The sequence below is a fragment of the Augochlora pura genome, chromosome 4 (assembly GCF_028453695.1).
Source record: "Augochlora pura isolate Apur16 chromosome 4, APUR_v2.2.1, whole genome shotgun sequence".
Lineage (NCBI taxonomy): Eukaryota > Metazoa > Arthropoda > Insecta > Hymenoptera > Halictidae > Augochlora > Augochlora pura.
In genome coordinates this window covers 8,792,869-8,806,440 of record NC_135775.1, presented here as the reverse complement: position 1 = coordinate 8,806,440, position 13,572 = coordinate 8,792,869, and positions in this window count along the sequence as shown.

The following is a 13,572-nucleotide window of genomic DNA, read 5'->3' as shown; positions in this document are numbered from 1 at the left end:
AATTTTCTGTCAGGACGCGTTCATCAACTTCAATTAAGTGTTTTATAGCAATCTAAAACGTGAAGTATAATTATGATAATTAAATCATATGCGAAAACCATATCGTAAATAGCGAATTAGCTGTTAAAGTGCCGACGAAATCGATTTTCCAAAATTCCTTTGATTCGAGAGTACCGTTTTAGATTGCATTCCCTGAAAATATTATTTAAAAAATTACAGTAGAAGACACGTGCTGGCTGCTACCCTGTATAATAACAAAAACTCCAAGAAAGTTTGATAGATTATAGATTTTTATACAAGAATTTTAATAAACATGCATATACTCATTTGAGACATATATTTTTCAAAAATATTATTTACAAATTTCCATCTCAAATTTCCGCTGGCTAGAGGTCATAGGTAACGAAATTAAATTGTATAATAGATGTTATTAAATGTACGAAAAATTGATTATATTCTTTCACTTCGCAGACAGAACTTTTCCTAATATCATATACCAACAGTCACGGTTACGAAGAGAAATTTTACGAGAAATTTCCGTCTCCGTAGGATTCGTTTGCCGGAAGAGGTGAAGAAAATCTGCATACGCGTACGAATTACGCACGCACATTGAGCGACCGGTTTTCTAGCTCAAACAGCGCTCGCCGTGTGGAAGGACCAGGTTCTAGCCGGTGAAACTGGCCGTACCTGAAAGTGTAATGAATAATAAGTGGACTAGCTTGAAGCTGTCGAGAGATTTTATCGAGCCCACTGTCAACATCCAACTAATATCGCGTACAACGTGCCGGATTAATTGGAACTGCCCCGAGCTCTAAGCAGTATTTTCAGGGGTTTAAATCGCGTTCGCCTGACACCGGGTGTTTCCATGCACTATGACCCTCGGCTACGGATATACCTAACCATAGACTTTGAGGAGGAGTCGTGATAACCGACGCGACCCAGAAGAAACTCCGCAGACCGTACCTTTAGGGAGTAGGACGTGGCTACCAGATAAATTCCTCGCTTCTTGTTTGCCAGCCCCTAATGCGACAATTGTTTGTCGGTTGATGGTCATCAGACTGCTGATCGTTATGGAAGATAACATTTTTTCGTAATTTGGGGATTTTTCTTTTCGACAGTAAACTTACCGAGCTTTAACCCTTTGCGATCGAGTGGCGACTTTAAAGTGTCACTAAAAATTGTTGTGCCACGTTTCAGAATAATTTTTATCAAATTTATTTATGTTTAGAAAATTTTGAAGAGCTGTTAACCGTTGCACGAGTTATAAAATGCAATTCCATTATGTATAAAATGTTTCAAGTTATGTAAAATCTGTAAATTACTGTTACTGTAAAATATTTTCGATTTTCAGTTAAAATGGATCCGACTGCAAGAGGTTAAAAATGACCAATGTATGTCGCTTTATAGAAATTACAATACTGAGCTTATGAACACCTTTCGCCATTTTGAATATAGCGTTCATTTGAATTAAAAAATTTATTCAATCGTTTTTGACGGGAGAGCTTTCATAATTTCAATAAGTTTAAGATAATGAAAGGGGAAATTAACTGGCACGGTAGGCTTAGTGTTTGTAATTTGTAATAACATCAAACATAATGCATCGATACACTTCAACTCTTTCAATTATAAATCATTGTTGCTTAAACTCGTCAATTTATGGTTCCGATAATTTTATCATCCGCATAGAGATGAAGTAAAGATAAAGTAAGGAAATGATTTGAGGTGACTACACCCTAATTATACAATAGACTAATTTTTATTATTATTTACTGCTTCGATAAATTTATTTTTATATCAAGAATGTTCCACCCATTTTTCGAAAGCCACCGACGAAGTTCGGTGGAAAGAGTCACCTATCAAAGCAAACATCGATTGGAAAGTTAGCCACAGTAGAAATGGAGTTTCTTGAACCCCTAAAACTTGCTACCCGGCAAACAAAACCCCTCTCTTGGTCTCTGATAACATTTGACATCCGAGTGGCTTCGTGCTATTTTAAAATAGGTCAATCCTAGGAGAGGAGCAATATCTTTTATATTTTTTTTACTCAAAAAATTCGTGATTTAATGTAAGTAATAATAGGTTTACAATAGTGGGTTAACAATAGTAGGTTAACAATAGTAGGTTTGATTGTTCTTTCAAATACAAAGTTCTTTCTATTGGTTTTTAGCGAACACAGGGTAGATTGAATCAGTTGCAGTTCGTAAGATATACGTCATTTTGAACAAATCCTAATTTCATATAATATATTGATGCTTTTATTTATGACTTATACACATTTTTAAAAAATATTATAATACAAAATTCATTTTCATCCACAAAGAAACATTCTATTTTATTCTACTTATGGATAGTCGTATAAATACAATCATCTGATGTCTATAGTTAGACTAAGGATATTTATGCAAAATAAAAATTGTCTAAGATAATGGTAAAAACCTACGATCTAGACAATCTATTTTCTTTTTAATAATTCCGATGAGTTGTATAACGCAGTAGGATTTTTAGACTCTTGAAATATTTATCGTCTTGCATTTATACATTTTTGTCGTAAATGAATAAAATTCTCAGTCCACTTATAATTCACTAAATGCTTCTCTTACATTATTAGAGATTTCATAAAGTAATCTTACATCTTGATGTAATGAATTTGCACATTCATTTTCTCTCATCGAATTCAACCCTGAATTTTGCTAGACTAATTTAACCCTTTAACCCTTTTAATTCGAGTGGTGACTTTGAGGAGACAGAGTCCAATTTTAGAAAAATTGTTAAAAATGAAAGTGTTGGTACGAATCACAAGAGTTATTTGCTATATATAAAATGCACTTCGTTACTTAAAATGGAAATACTGTACATCAGAAAAATGATTTCAGATTCACAGTTAAAATGGCTCCGAGTGCAAACGGTTGACGATTCCTAGCCAAAGCGAAAGCTGAATTTATATCGAGAACCGCGTGTTTGTCCCAATTGAGCGAATCGATTTTCGCGATCGGTCGTAGGGTGGTAAGTCACCGAGCGAGTACCTCCGGCTAATAAGTACAACTCGAGGATAATAAAACTCAATAAAAGTGGAGCTCGTATTGGGAGCACCGGCATATGTCGACTGGCGTTCACTTTATTGTCTCCGCTTAAACAATGAATTGTAGTGGTTATTCGGCTACGGGGGGCGGGGTAGTGAGACAGGTGTGGGTGGGGTGCAACGCTGACACAAGCACCACAGTGCTCAAACGAGAAGGACCCTCTGTCTCGCCGCTTCCTACCACTTGCACGCTTACCGACGCCATTCACCAACAATACCGAACCATCAACACTGTTCGCGCGCGCGCCGCGGCTTCCTTCTCCGCGTGTACACACGCACACACACACGCAGCCACACGACGGGGAACATCTTTTTCGTCGGCTTGTATGCAACACGCATATCGGGAGCCCTGGCTCAGCCACTTCCAGACACATCGGAATTAACGCGGTGATTTCGAGTGCCGCCGGGAATTCCTCCAGTTCGCGTCGGCCGACTACGGTCTCTTCCTGCAGATATAACGGCCCCGACGATTTTATATCGTGCGCCGTTTCGCGATTCGTGATTCGAAACCGGTTTACCGATGTTTTTCTACCGGGAATTCATGGGGCCGGCTCCTTGAAAATCGCGGCTGCGTCGGTCCTTTATTAGGTTCTTTCCAGTGTCGGTGAGACGGCGAACTTCACCTACGACGGCATTGTCTTGAGGTTTTTTGAAAATTATATAGGATGAGCTTCATATTAAACTTACCACCCCTGGCCAAATTGTCGGTATCACATTTTAGGTTTCGTAATTATTCAAATTATGGAGCTGCTCCCATTGGGACTTGTTGATTATATTTCTTTATTCAGGCTATCGTTATTTTAAAAACTGTGACTTTGAGTAAATTCTATATTGTAGTTCTTATGAGGCAATATTTGTTAACTGCTTTTTAGAGTTTGGTAGGTTTAATGTTAACCCTTTCGCTCCAAGCGCCGCATATAAGCGGCATTCAAATGATGTCTATACAAAGATTGTAATGTTGGCCTATGTGTAGATCCTTGTTTCAAAATATACCATACAGAATGATATTACTAGTCTTTACACATTAATATATAAACTAATTTGCGTTTCATTATATATTATATTAAACATTTAATATTAAAGTTTTCAAATTATATAATATATACCTATATTACTTATAACTTTGCATTTTAATAATTTTGTAAATCCTTTCATATTAAAAATATAAATATACTTGTTATATTAGAGCAATGATTGTTTTATTCAGCACAGTTGTTATTTAAAACTAAGAAAAATGTATATACAGAAATTACACTGGACGACACTGCCGCAGTGAAAAGGTTAAACAAATAAGGGACAGTATGAAGATATTATTTTATTGTTGGATGATTTGAAGACTTTTTTGAACCCCGTTTTCTTCCAGGAATGCTCTGAAACACGTTTAAACAAACGAGTGCGGAATATGTTAATTAAAATGATATTGGTACCTTGGACATTGTCAACGTTATTGTTCCATTATTACAGATGCTTTAAAGAAAAAAATATGATACATAAATCATTTTGAAATGATTTCAACGAATAGCTCGTTCGACGAAATCGACTAGAAAATGTATAGACTGAACCTCTTAGACACCACGCGCTACTATAATGGCTTTCGTGAATGTTTCGTGCTTTACTCAATTGTTTTATTAATTATCAAAGTAAACGATTGAGTGAAAGTGTGTGTACAATATACTAAGAAAATAATATAATTAATGTTACATATAGAAATACGGAAAGAATATTAAGAGAAATGGTAATTTAGTTATGAAAAACTTTACATGCGCAAAATTCAGCCGTGCCTAAGAGGTTAAATAATAAATAACGTATTTTATATATATCGTAAATAATGCGTTCAGATTAACAAGTTGACGCACGTGCGTTTTCCCCTTTGCAGGGAAGCGGCGTAGTTCGTTTTCCGTTAGGGCATTCAGCTGGTCCGCCGTTTTTTCTTCGTTTCATGCGCGGAGTGAAAATTTGTCCCTTTCAACGCGATTTTTCGCTTTTGCGAAAAAGGTTCTCCCAGCACTCTCCGGTAGTCTCGAGATTTGGCACCCCGTGATTTTCTTCGTTTTTTCTTGAAAGTGAAAAACGCGCTCGAGGCAACGTATTTTCGCTCGTTGCAGCCGGCGAGGGAAAAAAATGCAGGCTCTCCGCTAAACACTTCGATGGAAGAGCTGTATTTACTATTTCGAAGTGTAGAAACCGCGAACGCAACGGTGTACAAGCGCGAGCACGTACAGTTACTCGATTTAATATTCGGACACCGTGGTACCTGCGTCATTATTGCTCCACATATTTATTTGAAATAGTTCTATCGAATTTTCCGATCTGTTACAGTTTAAAGTACATATCCTAGTTTACAAATGTGTAAAATCAATTATTTTATTTTTCATTACTATACACATAATGGATTGTAAACGGAATTAGACCTCATTTTAATGACGAAATAATATTCGGACATATAACATGACATTATTATTATTATTATTATTCTTTATTAACGGGCTAGTAAGACCCTTTTGTGTTACATAGAGATTGTATATATATATATACATAGTCCGGAATACATTTGAATAATATAAATTATAAATCATAATATAAGAGTGTGTCATGAATTAATTACAGATATTAATTAAAGACATAAAGTTCTTTCCTCTGTATTCAAATACATTTGAATAAAATTACAATAATTTTAATATTTTGTTGGACGTCTGTTTTGCTTCATAACATGCTTTAAACGTATCGGTATGTTTGAAATGATTTTAGTTAAATAACTTTGAGTGACATGTCCCCACGCTTTTGTCAAGCGTAACTTAAGTTCTTTTTTTGCCCTTACCGGGGTTTTTCGAATATCTCGATGTAATAAGTCCCATAAATTCTCTATGGGGTTTAGGACTAATGACTGTGGCGGAAGTTGGAGCACATTCGGACAATTGTACAATAAAACTTCTTGGACAATCCTCGATTTGTGTTCGGGATCATTGTCCTGATAAAATTTGTTGGTGTTTTCTATTCCCATATTAAACAATTTGATTTAACAAATAAAATTATATATATATATATCTATAAACCGGGATATGTACTTTAAATTATTAGAACTATTTAGAACTATTTCAAATAAATATGTAGAGCAATAATGACGCAAGTACCACGGTGTCCGAATATTAAATCGAGTAACTGTACTTTCGGGCTGAATAATTAAATGCTCGTTGCTTTCGGTTAAATTGCCGTTCTCGCAAATATCGAGAGAGTATTTTGAATCTTCCGATTAAGTAACTCGTTGCAAGATTTATCCGTCAACGTCTAGCAGCTGTTTTTAGATAGAAATGTCAGACGTATTTATCGATCGTTTCGAATAGAAAAAGAAAGCGCACTTAACGTCCGATGATGGAGTTTTATAAGAATAGAGGAACATCAATCGATCGGAACTGTCTGTTTCGTTTTCCCCGCCGCGGTTCGATTGCAACTTAAAAAAGTTTAGCACTGAGAGGAAGATGCTTTCCGCGGTAACCACGTTTTCATTGACTAGGAAAAGTGTAAGAAAAGATTCGAGGAGAGAACCGCGCGCGATACGAAGAAGAAAAACGAACGTGGCTGTTGATCCGCGGAACGCGTGGTTCCCACCGATCGACTTTAACTCATTCGCTGCCGAGCCTAAATTATATGAAGTCATTCCCATTGCCATTTATATTTCATCATTTATATTTTATCATTCTCTATAAGAAATAAAGTATTATTTTTGTAAAAAATTTTATTTGTAGTATTTTTTCAAGCTTTTAACATCTTTATACTTATGTTTGTGGCCACAAAAAAATTTGCTAATTCAAAAGCCTGCATGTTATAATATATTTAAAGTAGGACGAGTATACTCGTCCAGGCAATGCGTGACACCCTGCCAAAGACGAGTATACTCGTCCTTGGCAGCGAATGGGTTAACTCGCGTTCAGTTAATCCGAAAAATTCGAATGGAAATTGATTGCGATCTTCGCGTTGAATCGTGGCAAAATTTTTACATTTTCGCTTAAAAGAACGCGAGCAGAAAGTATTCAAAACTGCTCGTTTTTTCCCGATAATCATGGGAACGTAATTTTCTCGCTATTGGGAGCATGATACATCGGTGGGTTCACGGCGACGTTTTCGTTAACACTAGGTTTACGGAGTAATAAAAGCAGCCGTTTTATATTTGTTTATGAAAGTAACGATTTATTCTAATAGTTAATGCAATCGATAACTAAATAAATATAAATAATTATAGTAAACATAATCGACAAATAAGCAATAAATGTATCTTTGAAATCTGAATAATAGTACGTTAACAAATCAGTGACCCGTCATTTTGACGGATTCCGTAAATCTAGTGTTAAAACGGGTTCAAAGTGTAAAGGGTGTTTAGTCGCGGTTCTGTTGAAAATATTCCTTCGTTTTTCCCTATTGTGTACACAAACAAGCGGCCACATTCTTTCACCGTAATTCCAGAAAGTGAGCCGAGCTAAATGGATTGCGATGTCTTGCGGTCCTTTGCGCCATTTAAAATGAATGACTGTGTCAGATGGATTTATGTGGAGTTTTAAAAGCTGCTTTTTCCAAGGGCGACGCCGAGTCTTGCGCCGCGGTGGCCATCCGTTCGAGAAATAATCCAGCAAATAAAATTACACCGGTCCGTTGTTAAGTCGACACCGGTTGCACGGAGTGCTTAATGTTTGCCCTAACCTTGGCGGCAATTAACAGGCCGCCGGTTTTGAGGCGCAACGATTAACAAAACCCATCCCCGACCAACGTTATCCCCGTACGTTTAACCGATGGAACAATGGACAAATATGTTCGGGCGTTTCAACGCAAAATGTTTGTCGACGATCGTGCATGAATTTCAAATAAATCATTAACGCGCCAGTGCGTAGAATTTCGTTTATCCGGCACTCGAACTGCGGCAGAATTAGCACCCGGTGTTTATTCCGGTTGGAACGCTCCGCTAAAATAAGACGCCGTTCACTCGTTAGTGTGAACATGAACCGCCCCGTGATTGTTTCTTGCTTTTGAATGCGAGACGGTAACGAATAGCGTCGGTTGAGACGGAGCACGATAACTTCCATTCGTCGGGGTTAATTTCCGTCAAATTAGTACCTCTAATACGTCAAGTGGAATGATGAAAGAGCCGGAAGCGCAATCAACGGACTCGCGCTCGGTATACTAAGGCTCGCCTCCTTCTTTTCCGTCGGTCATTTCTTTTTTTTTTCCTCAATCAACACGTGCTTCCTCTTTTAACACCTGCTCGTCGTATTGTTTCATCGAACTTCTGGGAAAGACCGGCCACGGTTACACACAAAGAAACCGCGACAAACTTCGGTGCTTTGGACGATACCCTTGATGATTTGTCAAACGCCTTATTTAAATACTCCTCCGTTGTCCACTTTGTTAATTGTCACGTTTGTAAACCTCGACTTTTGCGGCGATAATCTGCAAACTTTTGTGCATATTGTTATAGAGATGGAGGTCTTATAATGTCTTTCGACGATTTTATTCCGAGTTTATGTCAATTTTCTTTAAGATACTTTTGAACTAATTTTATTGAGGTAAAAAATTACAATTAGGTTACTTTCAATCGATAAAAATGATTAAATAAAAAAATTAATTTCTGCTTAAAACCTGTTTGTTGCGATTAAAGTAGGAAATTTTTATTGCTGCAATTTTGGATCGGCGTTTGCAATACTGTGGTTGTAAAACTAATTTCGACGTTCTGAAAATTGATTTCATCATATTCCACGAATGTATATCAAGCGTCTATTGACAAATATTAGTCTCACTGATGGGAAGACGGAAATTTTTACAGACAGCGGCTGTGCTTGATAAAATTTTAACGAAGCACTTCATAGTTCCGCCTTCGTAAAATTATAATTGATGTTTCGTTGGCTAAAAAAGATTAAAGAGCTAAAAATATTTGCCCGGCCTGTGTAAAACGTGACAATTGATAATTATTTGGGCGATATTCAGTGCTCATTATCGGCGATCCCTTTTAATTAAAATCCGGCCTTCTCTCGAGGAAACGAGTGATTTCAACAATCGTTGGGGAGAGGTCGTTCTCTCGGTCGAGCATCATCCCGGCGGATCTATTTCTAAATTTTCTTTTCGGCGTATTTGGACTGTAATCAGTTTCAAAAACTCTTGTCACGACTCGGTAATCAATAGCGGCTGTTCCGTGTTTTCCCTGCGGAAACTGTTACGCGGTGGTACTTACGCCTTCCTTTGTCTTGCATTAACAAGCTACATCCGAATAAAGTAGTCTTGCCTCAATTATAAGTCGGACAAAAACTCATCTCGACAAACCTCTGCTCCCTTGTAACTACGCCGGCAACACGCCCTGCTAGATGGGATTTCAAATCTTGAATCTCCGCCGAGAAGTTCGAATTTGTTCGCGGACCGTTGTTGTATAATTTTAATGAACGGAATATTAATAAATCCTTGACCGTAATTTATTCTCTCGGTATCGATTTCACTTGTGCGAAGGAAACAATCGTAAGAAAGTGTGGGTGAAGCTACATAAATTCAATATTGAGCACAAAGACGCTTGATACTGTAATATATTGAAGAAAACGTAAAAAGAATTTGAGTATTTATGCTTGGTTAAAAATGGGAAAATAAATATAATTTCTATTCGCTTCTCTTTTATTTAAAACATGTATTTTCGCAGAGATTTTTAATAGATACTTTTAACTATTTCGCTGCACAAGCTTGCACGCTGTACGGATCCTTAATTAAAATATTTGTTTAAAGCTAAGATGATTAATTTTACCAGGAGAAGTTTCTAAAAGATCGTGGATTTTTCGTATTATAATCGAGGATGATTAATATTAATTTGTTTGTGATCGACGGCTGGATAAGATCGATTATTAATTTAATTCTCGGATCGAAATTCTTCGTATCAATTCTGCTTGAAATCAAACGCTTATCCGAACTTCCTAATTAAAGCCGCAAATTACCCGGCACGGACAAAGCACACTGTCGGATGTGTTACATGCTGGCACACGACCAAGAATTAAAATCCACGGGGCACTAATTAACGTGGATCGGATGTAATTACCGATGCCACAGCCAAGTATCATTCTCGAGTTTTCGTGTCTCGAGTATTTCGTGGAAACATCGAGATGTCTTGCAGGTGTGCGAGCGAACAGCATCACTCGTCTCTGTGAGCAGCGCTCGCTAACAATTACGCGACGAACGTCCATCAATATATTTCCGTAACCCGTACAATTTTTATAGCTTTCTACACCTGGGAAATTGAATTTAAAAAATATACAACATTTCGCCGAGGTCGCGCGTAACTTCCGCTAATTGTTCTTTGATCGGGCGCCATTAAAAACTATTTATTTCGATTTTGCGATTCTATGCGAATACGCGCGAATTAAATTTATTTAATTTAATTCGCGTTTATGTTCGAACGTTTCAGCAACGTTGAAACATTTTGGGAAGTACAACAGATACGTCTAATTGAAGTAGAATTCTTCGTTATGAACGATTCAAACCTCGATTTATATTCGGTTGGATAAATTTAATATCTTTGCGGAGTCACTTCCGCGCGTTTCGTTTACGTATTTAATTCACGGTAAACACAGAGTTCTGGATTACGAAGAAATTTCATCGGATATTTAGCGAAAGATTATTTAAGTTGATTCACGGCCGGAATTTTCGAGAAATGAAATTTTCCAAGGGAAATTCTGTTTAGAGCAATAAAGGTTTAAACTCCTTAAACCGGGCCCGTACTTTCGAACCATTTAGAGCAGCACGATAAGAACATCAAACCGGACGAAGTTGGCAAACTCACAGGGGAAACCTCGAATCGCCACAAATCATTGTAATTTCGTGCAGTGACTTTAAAAGTTAAATTAGATTTCAACCTAAACGGGCGACGAATTTACTCACGTGGTCGGCGCCGCCAGCGAGGAAAGATACTCGTCGAGTTATTACCGTCATAATCTACTGTACTAAAAGTAACTTGGCCTTTCGAGGCTGGTCTCGAAATAGGTGTTACGAATGGACACGTACGTGTCGTTACGTTCGAGACGATTCTCAACGGATGCATTTACATGCGTCGCTAAATGCGTTTCATTGCAGTTAAGAAAGTTCGGATCATTCCTTTTGCACCTCAGTTTTTGGCCCAACGAGTTCTTATTAAGCCGACCAAGTTATACGACTGCGTATTCTCGCCATTTCTCACCGGTGACTACTTCTCGCTGCCATCTGAGAAGTAATTTTTCAGAAAGGTGATACTTAATTTAACAGTAGGTACCGTCGAACAATAAAAGCGACCGATTTATTGCTGAAATATTAAATGGTTTCTCTCAGAGTTTTTCTTTAATGTAACAAATTGTAACAAATTCAAAAATTAATTGTTATTAACTCGGGCGTTCCAGTGTTTAACCAGAAATAATTTCGTCGATTTTTCCAAGATTCGCTCTTCTGAGTAAGTTACGCTCACGTAAACGCATTTATTGGAAGATATATTAATTTTGTACAACTATCTTTTAATTATTACCATTTACAAATAAGTTTACCAATTAAATCAAATACATCTATTTATGATTGGCAGTGATAAAATAATTTTCAATATTATATTTGAAAGATGATTGTATTGCCTGATATTATTTACTTTAACCAACGGTAATGTTACACTACGCATCAAGATTTTCTAAAAATAGCAGAATCGTTTTAGACCATAGGTGACAGAAAAGTTGGTGTTTGACGAATGATCTTCTCCTAAAATCCAAGGAACCTGTAAAAGTGGGGAATCGGAGGGGTTAAGAAACGAAGAAGCTTGATTATTTCTTTCGCCGTTTATTTGAATTCGCCGTCAATAAATTAGCACTTATCGTTGAGAAATCATACGAGAACCGAGAGACGATAATAATGAAAAGATTCGTGACCTCTGTAAATCCCGTAATTAATTAATAAATACAAAATCAGCTTATAAAAATGTACGGTGACGCGCGCTGGCGCGGTCGTCGCCGCCGCTTCTCCTAACTCTGTTTCCGTTATTATTTTTGTTCTTATGTACAGATCGTGCCTCGCATCGAATCGTAAACCTCGGAAGAAGAGATAGACTAGACCGCTATGCAGATACTTAATCGTGTTTCACTAGCGATTTAGCTACCTTCTAGACACTATGTTCCGCGAGATTCCCGTCGGTCCGTCTGAGCCGGCTGATCGGTCGAACGGAAGATCAAGACCACGATCGAGATCGGGATCATCCGCGCGCCGGATACCGATTTACCATCCGGAGACCACGCGCGCGCATAGAGACACGCTGACTCGCGATGCTCGTTTTCGAAAAGGTCTTTCCGCGGTGTCACCTCGATTACAGCTTTATCGTGTCTACCGTTAGAACGAATCTGATTTATTTATTTGTTACCTTTAATTTTTTACATCGAATGCGACTTACTCTCCCCAGCTAATAAAATCACTATCGTGTCTATACGTACTCTTTATAAACTCGTTATCAATTAACATTTCTCGCGCGTCCCTCACCCACCGTTCATTGTACACGCTCTCTCACACCATGCACGCTCGCGCGCGCAATTAATTCGTCATTCTCTACGCGTAATGTTACTCTCGATGGAACGGATAAGCTATAGCGTTTATTCGTAATTCGTGTATAGATATAATAAACATTTCGCTAATTTATTTCGCTAGAACTGTCTCGAACCGTTTCTTCCTCTTTTTTTTTTTTTGTTTCTTTTCCTTCCGAAGTAGAGTCATTGTCGGGTTTTGTCGGTGCCCACCGCGACCAGAGCACCAGCCGTTCGTTTACAAGAGAAAAACGGAGCTTGTCCTTATCACCTAAACGCGCCACGAAAAATCATGATGAAAAGTCGCGCGATGCTGTCGAAGAAAGACCTAGTAAGAGGATCGTAGTCATGGAAGCAGCCTGTACCGATCGGATCGCGTTGAGCCGTGGATCCGAGAAACAATCGAACGACTTACAATGCGTGCTCCGTCTCGATCATCCTATGTATAATCATTGTACGAAAGAGCGCGAACAAAAACCATCTGAAAGTTCGTCGAATCGGTGATGATTAGACTGCGGATCATCGAGCGATCGCGCGGTGAATTTGTAGAACACGGGGGAGCACGTGTGCCAACAACAATGGGGTAGGATGTTCCGGTTTCGAATGGAACAGTTATTGTTCCGTCGTTTTGATTTTCGTAATGTAATCGATGAGAGGTCTGTGCGAGGATCCGCAGTCTAGCGGTAATGGAGTTAGAACATGCATCTTAAATTCTATAAAATCTCTAACACTTTGCTCGTCAGTCTCCGGCGTTGTTCGACAACGAACGAGTCGCTCTCTTTCGGATTGGTTACGTGTATCATTATTATTATTTACAACGAACGCGTTGCACGGAGTGCTTGGTTACTGTCTTTTGATAATCGCGCCAATCCTCTCTCGTCAATGTTTATGCTACTCTCCTGTGGTTCCCTTCCGTTTATTTCTCTCTCTCTCCCTCTCTCTCTCTCTCGCTCG